Genomic DNA, 13,230 nt, shown 5'->3' on the forward strand with positions numbered 1-13,230 from the left:
TGCTGGGGGAGATACAATAATAATAATAATAATAATAATAATAATAATAATGGCATTTATTAAGCACTTACTATGTGCCAAGCACTGTTCTAAGCACCGGGGGGGGGATACAAGGTGATCGGGTTGTCCCATGGCGGGGCTCACAGTCTTCATCCCCATTTTCCAGATGAGGGAACTGAGGCCCAGGGAGTAATAATAATAATAATAATAATAATAATAATAATAATAATGGTATTTGTTAAGCGCTTACTATATGCCAACCATTCTTCTAAGTGCTAGGGGAGAAACAATAATAATAATAATAATGGCATTTATTAAGCGCTTACTATGTGCCAACCATTCTTCTAAGCGCTGGGGGAGATACAATAATAATAATAATAATAATAATAATGATGGCATTTATTAAGCGCTTACTATGTGCCAACCATTCTTCTAAGCGCTTGGGGAGATACAATAATAATAATAATGATGGCATTTATTAAGCACTTACTATGCGCCAAGCACTGTTCTAAGCTCCAGGGGGGATAAAAGGTGATGAGGTTGTCCCCTGAGGTGCACACAGTCTTCATCCCCATTTTCCAGATGAGGGAACTGAGGCCCAGAGAATAATAACAATAATTATAATAGTGATAATGATGGCATTTGTTAAGCGCTTACTATGTGCCAACCATTCTTCTAAGTGTTAGGGGAGATACAATAATAATAATAATGATGGCATTTATTAAGCGCTTACTATGTGCCAAGCACTGTTCTAAGCACCGGGGGGATACAAGGTGATCGGGTTGTCCCATGGGGGGGCTCACAGTCTTCATCCCCATTTTCCAGATGAGGGAACTGAGGCCCAGAGAATAACAATAATAATAATAATAATAACAATAATAATAGTAATAATGATGGCATTTGTTAAGTGCTTACTATGTGCCAACCATTCTTCTAAGCGCTGGGGGTGATAAAATAATAATAATAATAATAATAATAATAATAATAGCATTTATTAAGCGCTTACTATGTGCCAACCATTCTTCTGAGTGCTGGGGGAGATAAAATAATAATAATAATAATAATAATAATGCATTTATTAAGCGCTTACTATGTGCCAAGCACTGTTCTAAGCTCCATAAAAGGTGATGAGGTTGTCCCCCGGGGGCCTCACAGTCTTCATCCCCATTTTCCAGATGAGGGAACTGAGGCCCAGAGAATAATAATAATAATAATAATAGTGATAATGATGGCATTTATTAAGCGTTTACTATGTGCCAACCATTCTTCTAAGTGCTGGGGGAGATACAATAATAATAATAATAATAATAATGGCATTTATTAAGCGCTTACTATGTGCCAACCATTCTTCTGAGTGCTGGGGGAGATACAATAATAATAATAATAATAATAATAATAATAATAATGGCATTTATTAAGCACTTACTATGTGCCAAGCACTGTTCTAAGCACCGGGGGGGATACAAGGTGATCGGGTTGTTCCATGGGGGGGCTCACGGTCTTCATCGCCATTTTCCAGATGAGGGAACTGAGGCCCAGAGAATGATGATAATAATAATAATAATAATAGTAATAATGATGGCATTTGTTAAGTGCTTACTATGTGCCAACCATTCTTCTAAGCGCTGGGGGAGATACAATAATAATAACAATAATAATAATGGCATTTATTAAGCGCTTACTATGTGCCAACCATTATTCTGAGTGCTGGAGGAGATACAATGATAATAATGATGGCATTTATTGAGCGCTTACTATGTGCCAAGTACCGTTCTAAGCTCCAGGGGGGATAAAAGGTGATGAGGTTGTCCCCTGGGGTGCTCACAGTCTTCATCCCCATTTTCCAGATGAGGGAACTGAGGCCCAGAGAATAATAATAATAATAATGGTGATAATGATGGCATTTATTAAGCACTTACTATATGCCAACCATTCTTCTAAGTGCTGGGGGAGATACAATAATAATAATAATAATGATGGCATTTATTAAGCGCTTACTATGTGCCAATCAATCAATCAATCAATCATATTTATTGAGTGCTTACTGTGTGCAGAGCACTGTACTAAGCACCAAGCACCGTTCTAAGCATCGGGGGGGATACAAGGTGATCAGGTTGTCCCTCGGGAGGCTCCCACTCTTCATCCCCATTTTCCAGATGAGGGAACTGAGGCCCAGAGAATAATAATAATAATGATGGTATTTATTAAGCATTTACTATGTGCCAAGCACTGTTCTAAGCACCGGTGGTGGTGGTGGTGGGGATACAAGGTGATGAGGTTGTACCCTGGGGGGCTCCCAGTCTTCATCCCCATTTGACAGATGAGGGAACTGAGGCCCAGAGAATAATAATAATGATGATGATGGTATTTGTTAAGTGCTTACTATGTGCCGAGCACTGTTCTAAGCTCTGGGGGAGATACAAGGTGATGAGGTTGTCCCCGCCTGAATGAATGAGTTGTACTTTCGCAGCGCTTAGTCCAGTGCTCTGCACCCAGTCGGCGCTCCGTAAAGATGATCGAACGATCGAACGGACGGATGAAGTGACTGGTCCAAGGTCACCAGGCCGCAGATCGATCAATCAATCAATCAATCGTATTTATTGAGCGCTTCCTGTGTGCAGAGCGCTGTACTAAGCGCTTGGGAAGTCCAAGTTGGCAACATCTAGAGATGGTCACTACCCAGCAGCGGGCTCACGGGCTAGAGAAGATGGGGACGCGGGTCAAAGTGAGGCCTAGCCATGAGGCCTGTCCGCTAGGCCGCCCTCTCCCAGGCTCTGGGACAAAATGGGGGGTGGGGAGGACTGGGGGGGTCTCCCCCATCACCCCCGCCCCCCATCCCCTGGCCCGGGGAAGGGGGAGACATCCCACAATCCTGCTATTGTTCCCTCGGGCTTTGGGAGCCGCTCTCCGCCTGTCACTGGTTGTCCCGACTATTCCCGCAGGTGCCTCGGATGGGCCCGCTGCCCTGTGCACGGGAAGCTCCCAATAACAATAATCATTATAATATATGATATAGTATAATTGTATAATATCACATATTATAATGATATTATATAATGCAGATGATACATCATAATATTTTACAACACAACACACTAGAATAATATTACATAACGGATCATACATTATAATAATATAATATTTAATATAATATTTAATATAATATAACACAAGATAACATACAACATAACATAATGTAATATATTAATATAATATAATACAATATAATATAATAATATACTATAATATAATATAATATGATATTATATAATATGATATAATATATAATGTAATATAATATAATAATGGCATTTATTAAGCGCTTACTATGTGCAAAGCACTGTTCTAAGCGCTGGGGAGGTTACAAGGTGATCAGGTTGTCCCTCGGGGGGCTCACAGTCTTCATCCCCATTTTCCAGATGAGGGAACTGAGGCCCAGAGAAGTGAAGTGACTTGCCCAAAGTCACACAGCTGACAAGTGGCGGAGCCGGGATTTGAACCCACGACCCCTGACTCCAAAGCCCGGCTCTTTCCACTGAGCCACGCTCCTTCCCAATATTACATAATATATCATAATATTACATAATATATCATGCATTATGATAATATGACACAACATACTAGAATAATATTATTCTAGAATAATATAATAGAATAATATTACATAATATGTCATGCATGATGATAATATTATATAACACAACATACTAGAATAATATTACATAATACATCATGCATTATGATAATATTTTATAACAACATACTAGAATATTACATAATATATCATGCATGATGACAATATTATATAGCACAACATACTAGAATAATATTACACAATATATCATTCATGATGACAATATTATATAACACAACATACTAGAATAATATTACATAATATATCATGCATGATGATAATGTTATATAACACAACATACTAGAATAATATTACATAATATATCATGCATGATGATAATATATAACACAACATACTAGAATAATATTACATAATGTATCACACATTATGATGATATTATATAATATACCATATTATATTATACTGATGTCATAAAATATAAATGATATTATATAATGCAATATGATACAATATATCACAATGATATTATATAATATAACATACTATTACAATATTATGCAAGATACTTTTATAATATACTATTTTATATTATACTGATGTCGTATAAAATATAAATTGTATTATAATGATATTATATAATGCAATATGATAGAATGTATCACAATGATATTATGTAACATACTATAAACATGTTATGCAATATATTATACATTACAATAATCTAATCTAATCTAATCACATTATATAACATAAATTATATCATAATATCATACAATACAATATAATATATCATAATAATACTACACAATACAATGTATAATATATATTGTATAGATATTATAATATATCCTATATATTATAATATATATTTTAGACTGTGAGCCCACTGTTGGGTAGGGACTGTCTCTATATGTTGCCAACTTGGACTTCCCAAGCGCTTAGTACAGTGCTCTGCACACAGTAAGTGCTCAATAAATACGATTGATTGATTGATTACAATACTATAACATAACATAATTTACTATACATCTTAATAATATTACATAATTTTTATATTATACATTATATATAATAATAACATTATGACATCTATTAAGCGCTTACTATGTGCCAAACACTGTTCTAAGCGCTGGGAGGATACAAGGTGATTGGGTTGTCCGATGGGGGGCTCACAGTCTTCATCCCCATTTGACAGATGAGGGAACTGAGACTCAGAGAATAATAATATAATAATAATGATGGAATTTGTTAAGTGCTTACTGTGTGCCCAGCACTGTTCTAAGCGCTGGGGAAGATACAAGGTGATGAGGTTGTCCCCCGAGGGGCTCACAGTCTTCATCCCCATTTTCCAGATAAGGGAACTGAGGCCCAGAGAATAACAATCTAATGATAATGATGGTATTTGTTAAGCGCTTACTATGTGCCAAGCACTGTTCTAAGCGCTGGGGAGGTTACAAGGTGATGAGGTTGTCCCCCGGGGGCCTCACAGTCTTCATCCCCATTTTACAGATGAGGTCACTGAGACCCAGAGAAGCGAAGCGACTGGCCCCAAGTCACCCAGCTGACAATTGGCGTAGCGGAATTCAAACCCAGGACCTCTGACTCCAAAGCCCTGCCTCTTTCCACTGAGCCACGCTGCTTCTCCCCCAGCGTTTAGAACAGTGCTTTGCACGTACTAAGCGCTCAACAAATACCATTATAATTATTATTATTATTGTTGTGAACAAATACTACCACTATTATTATTATTATTAGAAAGGGGAGACGGACAACAAAACACTCTTTTTGGTTCACTGTTGTTATGTTGCCAACTTGGACTTCCCAAGCGCTTAGTACAGTGCTTTGCACGTAGTAAGCGCTTAACAAATACTATTATTATTATTATTATTATTATTATTATGAACAAATACCATTATTATTATTATTATTATTATTATTATTATTAGAAAGGGGAGACGGCCAACAAAAAACACTTTTTTTGGTTCATTGTTGTTATGTTGCCAACTTGGACTTCCCAAGCGCTTAGTACAGTGCTTTGCACGTAGTAAGTGCTCAACAGATACCATTATTATTATTATTGTGAACAAATATCACCACTATTATTATTATTATTATTATTAGAAAGGGGAGACAGACGGCCAGCCAAACAAAACACTTTTTTTTTGTTCATTGTTGTCATGTTGCCAACTTGGACTTCCCAAGCGCTTAGTACAGTGCTTTGCACGTAGTAAGCGCTTAACAAATACCATTATTATTATTATTATTATTATCATTGTGAACAAATACCACTATTATTATTATTATTAGAAAGGGGAGACGGCTAACACAACAAAACACTATTTTTGGTTCATTGTTGTTATGCTGCCAACTTGGACTTCCCAAGCGCTTAGTACAGTGCTTTGCACGTAGTAAGCGCTTAACAAATACTATTATTATTATTATTATGATGATGAACAAATACCATTATTATTATTATTATTATTATTATTGTTATTATTATTATTATTAGAAAGGGGAGACGGCAAACAAAACAAAACACTTTTTTTGGTTCATTGTTGTCATGTTGCCAACTTGGACTTCCCAAGCGCTTAGAACAGTGCTTTACACGTAGTAAGCGCTTAACAAGTACCATTATTATTATTATTATTATTATTGTGAACAAATACCACCACTTTATTATTATTATTAGAAGAAAGGGGAGACGGACAACAAAACAAAACACTTTTTTTTTGTTCATTGTTGTTATGTTGCCAACTTGGACTTCCCAAGCGCTTAGTACAGTGCTCTGCATGTAGTAAGTGCTTAACAAATACCATTATTGTTATTATTATTATTATTGTGAACAAATACCACCACTATTATTGTTATTATTAGAAGGGGGAGACAGACGGCCAACACAACAGAACACTTTCTTTGGTTCATTGTTGTCATGTTGCCAACTTGGACTTCCCAAGCGCTTAGTACAGTGCTTTGCCCGTAGTAAGCGCTTAACAAATACCATTATTATTATTGTGAACAAATACCACCACCATTATTATTATTATTAGAAAGGGGAGACAGACGGCCAACACAACAAAACACTTTTTTTGGTTCATTGTTGTCATGTTGCCAACTTGTACTTCCCAAGCGCTTAGTACAGTGCTTTGCACGTGGTAAGCGCTTAACAAATACCATTATTATTATTATTGTGAACAAATACCACCACTATTATTATTATTATTATCAGAAAGGGGGGACGGCCAACAAAACAAAACACTTTTTTTGTTCATTGTTATTAAGTTGCCAACTTGTCCTTCCCAAGCGCTTAGTCCAGTGCTCTGCACACAGTAAGCGCTCAATAAATACGACTGATTGATTGATTGATTGATTCACGATGCTCATCAAGCGCTTCCTTGGTGCCGGACATTGTACTGAGCGCCGGGGTGGATCCGAGCCGGATTCCCCATCCCCATTTTCCAGATGAGGGCACCGAGGCCCAGAGAAGTGAGGTGACTCGCCCAGGGTCACACAGCGGACAAGGGACGGAGACGGGATTCGAACCCAGGGCTTCTGACTCCCGAGCCCTCCCTCAGACCGCCAGCCCGGCGCTCAGTACAGTGCCTGGCACGTAGTAAGCCCTGAATGCCGTCGAAAAAGAAAAAAAGAAAGAGGGAGAGGCCAGGGGTGAACTGTTTGGGCGCCCCCACATATCAAATGGTTGTTCAAAGGGAAAATCCTGCCCTGCTCTCCACGTTCTTCCCCTCCTCTCCCTCTTTCTCCTTGTTCTCTCCCTCCTCCTTCTCTCCACCCCCTCCTCCTCCTCCTCCTCTTCATCCTTGTCCTCTTCTTCATCTTGTCCTCTTCCTCCTCCTCTCCCTCCTCCTCCTCCTCCTGTATAGTCCTCTCCCTCCTCCTCCTCTTCCTCCTCCTCCTCCTGCGTTGTAATCTCCCTCCTCCTCTTCCTCCTCCTCCTCCTGTGTTGTAATCTCCCTCCTCCTCTTCCTCCTCCTCCTCCTGTGTTGTAATCTCCCTCCTCCTCTCCCTCCTCCTCCTCCTCTCTGTGGTCCTCTTCTTCCTCCTCTCCCTCCTCCTCCTCCCCCTCTTCGTCCTTGTCCTCCTTGTTCTCTCCCCCTCCCCCTCCTCCTCCTGTGTTGTAATCTCCTTCCTCCTCTCCCTCCTCCTCCTGTCCTCTCCCTCCTCCTCCTCTTCATCCTCATCCTCTTTGTTCTCTCCCTCCTCCTCCTCCCCCTCTTCCTCCTTGTCCTCCTTGCTCACTCCCTCCTCCTCCTCCTCCTGTGTAGTAATCTCCTTCCTCCTCTCCCTCCTCCTCCTGTCCTCTCCCTCCTCCTCTTGTCCTCTCCCTCCTCCTCCTCCTCCTGTCCTCTCCCTCCTCCTCCTCCTCCTCATCCTCTTTGTTCTCTCCCTCCTCCTCCTCTCTGTAGTCCTTTTCTTCCTCCTCTCCCTGCTCCTCCCCCTCTTCGTTCTTGTCCTCCTTGTTCTCTCCCCCTCCTCCTCCTCCTGCGTAGTAATCTCCTTCTTCCTCTCCCTCCTCCTCCTGTCCTCTCCCTCCTCCTCCTCTTCATCCTCATCTTCTTTGTCCTCTCCCTCCTCCTCTCGGTAGTCCTCTCCTTCCTCCTCTCCCTCCTCCTCCTTTTCGTCCTCATCCTCCTTGTCCTCTCCCTCCTCCTCCTGTGTAGTCCTCTCCTACCTCCTCTTCCTCCTCCTCCTCTTCATCCTTGTCCTCTTTGTCCTCTCCCTCCTCCTCCTCTTCATCCTCATCCTCCTTGTTCTCTCCCTCCTCCTCCTCTGTAGTCCTCTCCCTCCCCGCCCTCCTTGTCCTCTCCTTCCTCCTCTCCTTCCTCCTCCTCCCCCTCCTCTTCATCCTCATCCTCCTTGTCCTCCCCCTACTCCTCTGTGGTCCTCTCCCTCCTCGTCTTCGTTCTCTCCCTCTTCCTCCTCCTCCTCTCTGTAGTCCTCCTTCCTCCTCTCCCTCCTTCTCTTCATCCTCATCTTTGTCGTCCTCCTCCTCCTATCCTCCCCCTCCTCCTCCTCCTTTCCCCCTCCCTCCTCTCCTCTCCCTCCTTCTCTCCTCCTCCCCCTCCCCTTCATCCTCGTCCTCCTTGCTCTCTCCCTCCTCCTGTCCTCTCCCTCCTCCTCATCTTCATCCTTGTCCCTTGTTCTCTCCCTCCTCCTCCTCCTCCTCTGTAGTCCTCTCCTTCCTCCTCTCCCTCCTCATCTTCCTTGTTCTCTCCCTCCTCCTCTTTGTTCTCTCCCTCTTCCTCCTCCTTCCCTCTGTAGTCCTCTCCTTCCTCCTCTCCCTCCTCTTCATCCTCACCTTCATCCTCCTCCTCTCCTTCCTCCTCTCCCCCTCCCTCCTCTCCTCTCCCTCCTTCTCTCCTCCCCCTCTTCATCCTCCTCCTCCTGTCCTCTCCCTCCTTCTCCTCTTCATCCTTGTCCTTTGTTCTCTCCCTCCTCCCCCTCCTCCTCATCCTTGTCCTTTGTTCTGTCCCTCCTCCTCCTCCTCTGTAGTCCTCTTTCCTCCTCTCCCTCTTCCTCCTCTGTAGTCCTCTCCTTCCTCCACCTCCTCTCCCTCCTCCTCCTCCTGTCCTCTCCCTCCTTCTCCTCTTCATCCTTGTCCTTTGTCCTCTCCCTCCTCCGCCCCCCTGGTAGTCCTCTTTCCTCCTTTCCCTCCTCCTCCTCTGTAGGCCTCTCCTTCCTCCTCCTCCTGTTCGTCCTCATCCTCTCCTTCCTCCTCCTCCTCCCCATCTTCTGCTCCTCCTCCTCCTCCTCCTTGTCCTCCACCTCTTAATCCTCTTCTCCCTTCTCCTCTTCATCCTCATCCTCCTTGTCCTCTCCCTCATCCTCTCCTTTCTCCTCCTCCTCCTCACCCTCCTCCTCTTCCTCCTCGCCCTCTTCCTCCTCTACTTCTCCTCTCCCTCCTCCTCCTCTCCTCTCCCTCCTCCTCCTCTCCTCTCCCTCCTCCTCCTCTCAATCAATCAATCATATTTATTGAGCGCTTACTGTGTGCAGAGCACTGTATTAAGCGCTCTCCTCTCCCTCCTCCTCTTCTCCTCTCCCTTCTCCTCTTCTCCTCTCCCTCCTCCTCCTCCTCTCTGTAGCTTCCTGCACACAGTAAGCGCTCAATAAATACAATGGAATGAATGAATGAATGATCATTCAAGAGAAACAACCCGTATTATTATGTGGCGTCCATTTGGCGTCCCCCGGCCTCCCCCAGTCCCCCGACAACTCTCCCCCAACACGCAAAAACACACACGTACACACAAGTGTGTCTCAGTGGAAAGAGCCCGGACTTGGGAGTCTGAGGTCCTGGGTTCAAATCCCAGCTCCGCCAACTGTCAGCTGGGTGACTTGGGGCGAGGCACTTCACTTCTCTGGATGTTGCCAACTTGGACTTCCCAAGCGCTTAGTACAGTGCTCTGCACACAGGAAGCGCTCAATAAATACGATTGACTGGTTGATTCTCTGGGTCTCAGTTCCCTCATCCGTCAAATGGGGATGAAGACCATGAGCCCCACGTGGGACAACCTGATTGCCTTGTAACCTCCCCAGTGCTTAGGACAGTGCTTTGCACATAGTAAGTGCTTAATAAATGCCATCATTATTATTACTGAGCACTAGGAAGGTAGAATTTGGCATTATTATTATTATATCATATATTATTGTCATTACAATACAATAATTGTTATATCAATTACATTAATTATATATAACATTAATATTAATTAAATATCAACTATATTGATGTATTGCTCATATTAATTATGATATAATTGTGATACATTATATTATTATAATAATATGATAATTATAGTATTATAATAATATAATGATAATGCCAAATTCTACCTTCCTAGTGCTCAGTAATAATAATATATAATAGATTATATATATGGAGAAGCAGTGTGGCTCAGTGGAAAGACCCGGGGCTTTGGAGTCAGAGGTCATGGGTTCAAATCCCAGCTCCGCCACTTGTCAGCTGTGTGACTTTGGGCAAGCCGCTTCATTTCTCTGGGCCTCAGTCACCTCATCTGTAAAATGGGGATGAAGACAGTGAGCCCCACGTGGGACAACCTGATCGCCTTGTAGCCTCCCCAGCACTTAGAACAGTGCTTTGCACATAGTAAGCGCTTAATAAATGCCATCATTATTACTGCTGAGCACTAGGAAGGCGGAATTTGGCATTATTATTATTATATTATTATATAATATTATTATTATTTCCAGACTGTGAGCCCACTGTTGGGTAGGGACCGTCTCTATATGTTGCCAACTTCTCACGGGTTAGTACAGTGCTCTGCACACAGTAAGCGCTCAATAAATATGATTGATTGATTGATAGGGAACGTCTCTATATGTTGCCAACTTGGACTTCCCAAGAGCTTAGTCCAGTGCTCTGCACACAGTAAGCGCTCAATAAATACGATTGACTGATTGATTGATTGATAGGGACCGTCTCTATATGTTGCCAATTTGGACTTCCCAAGAGCTTAGTACAGTGCTCTGCACACAGTAAGCGCTCAATAAATACGATTGATTGATTGATAGGGATCGTCTCTATATGTTGCCAACTTGGACTTCCCAAGCGCTTAGTACAGTGCTCTGCACACAGGAAGCACTCAATAAATATGATTGATTGATTGATAGGGACCGTCTCTATATGTTGCCAACTTGGACTTCCCAAGCGCTTAGTACAGTGCTCTGCACACAGTAAGTGCTCAATAAATACGATTGATTGACTGATGATTGATTGATTGATTGATAGGGACCATCTCCATACGTTGCCAACTTGGACTTCCCAAGCGCCTAGTACAGTGCTCTGTACACAGTAAGCGCTCAATAAATACGATTGATTGATTGATTGATTCATAGGGACCATCTCTATATGTTGCCAACTTGGACTTCCCAAGCGCTTAGTCCAGTCCTCTGCACACAGTAAGGACTCAATAAATACGATTGATTGATTGATTGATTGATTACAGAGAAGCAGCATGGCTCAGTGGAAAGACCCCGGGCTTTGGAGTCAGAGGTCATGGGTTCGAATCCCGACTCCGCCACATGTCTGCTGTGTGATCTTGGGCAAGTCGCTTAACTTCTCTGGGCCTCAGTTCCCTCATCTGTAAAATGGGGATTGAGGCTGTGAGCCCCCCGTGGGACAACTGATCACCCTGTATCCTTCCCAGCGCTTAGAACAGTGCTTGGCATATAGGAAGCGATTAACAAATACCAATTGTTAGTATTATTATCATTATTGATTGATTGATAGGGACTGCCTCTATACGTTGCCAACTTGGACTTCCCAGGAGCTTAGTACAGTGCTCTGCACACAGGAAGCGCTCAATAAATCCAATGGAATGACTGAATGGATTATTCTTCAAGAGAGGCCATCCATATTATTATGTGGCATCCATTTGGTGTCCCCTGGCAACTCTCCCCCAACACGCAAGCACGGGCGTACACACAAGTCCACACAGGCCCGTCCGGCCTCCTCTCTCCGGGAGCAAGTCGACTCTTCCCAAAAATGGAGAAGAAATTTTCCAAGGAGCTGCCCTCTCTTTCCGGACGGGACGCTGGGCTATATTTGTCCCCGGGAATCCAGGAGGCAGTTGTTTGGGCAGAGAAAGAGGCCGGAGAGGGGGCTCTCTGGGTGTTGGGGAGACTGGAGTGGACCGCCTCTATATGTTGCCAACTTGTGCCTCCCAAGCGCTTAGTACAGTGCTCTGCATACAGTAAGCGCTCAATAAATACGATTGATTGATTCCCAAGCGCTTAGTACAGCGCTCTGCACACAGTAAGCGCTCAATAAATACGACTGATTGATTGAGTGATTGGAGTCTGGAGGCGGAGGAGGGCCTGGATCAGAACTGAGGCCTTCCAACCTCTCCAGATACTAATAATCATCGCTGTGGTCCTCGTTATAAATAATAATGATATTTGTTAAGCGCTTACTACATCTGGTATCCCCCACCCAGCGCTTAAAACAGTGCTTTGCACATAGTAAGCGCTTGATAAATGCCATCATTATTCTTATTATCTAGACCGTGAGCCCGTTGTCGGGTAGGGACCGTCTCTATATGCTGTTGATTTGTCCTTCCCAAGCGCTTAGTACAGTGCTCTGCACATAGTAAGCGCTTAATAAATGCCATCATTATTCTTATTATCTAGACCATAAGCCCGTTGTCGGGTAGGGACCGTCTCTATATGCTGTTGATTTGTACTTCCCAAGCGCTTAGTACAGTGCTCTGCACACAGTAAGCGCTTGATAAATGCCATCATTATTCTTATTATCTAGACCGTGAGCCCGTTGTCGGGTAGGGGCCGTCTCTATATGCTGTTGATTTGTACTTCCCAAGCGCTTAGTACAGTGCTCTGCACGCAGTAAGCGCTCAATAAATACGATTGATTGATTGATTGATTGGAGTTTGGAGGCGGAGGAGGGCCCGGGTCAGAACTGAGGCCTTCCCACCTCTCCAGATAATAATAATCATCAATCGTATTAATGATGACGATAATAATAATAATATTATAATATTATAATAATATTATTATATTATTATAATAATTCTTATATAATAATCATCTTCGCTGTGGTCCTCGTTATTAATAATAATGATATTTGTTAAGCGCTTACTACA

General features: G+C 42.8%; 1 protein-coding gene across 1 annotated transcript in view; it reads right to left on the bottom strand.

The window, feature by feature from the left end:
* LOC119946712 (aminopeptidase O (putative)) overlaps window positions 1-13,230 on the bottom strand; it is a 142,612-nt gene that overhangs the window by 23,883 nt on the left and 105,499 nt on the right. The window lies entirely within an intron of this gene.

The sequence above is a fragment of the Tachyglossus aculeatus genome, chromosome Y3 (assembly GCF_015852505.1).
Source record: "Tachyglossus aculeatus isolate mTacAcu1 chromosome Y3, mTacAcu1.pri, whole genome shotgun sequence".
Taxonomy (NCBI): Eukaryota; Metazoa; Chordata; class Mammalia; order Monotremata; family Tachyglossidae; genus Tachyglossus; species Tachyglossus aculeatus.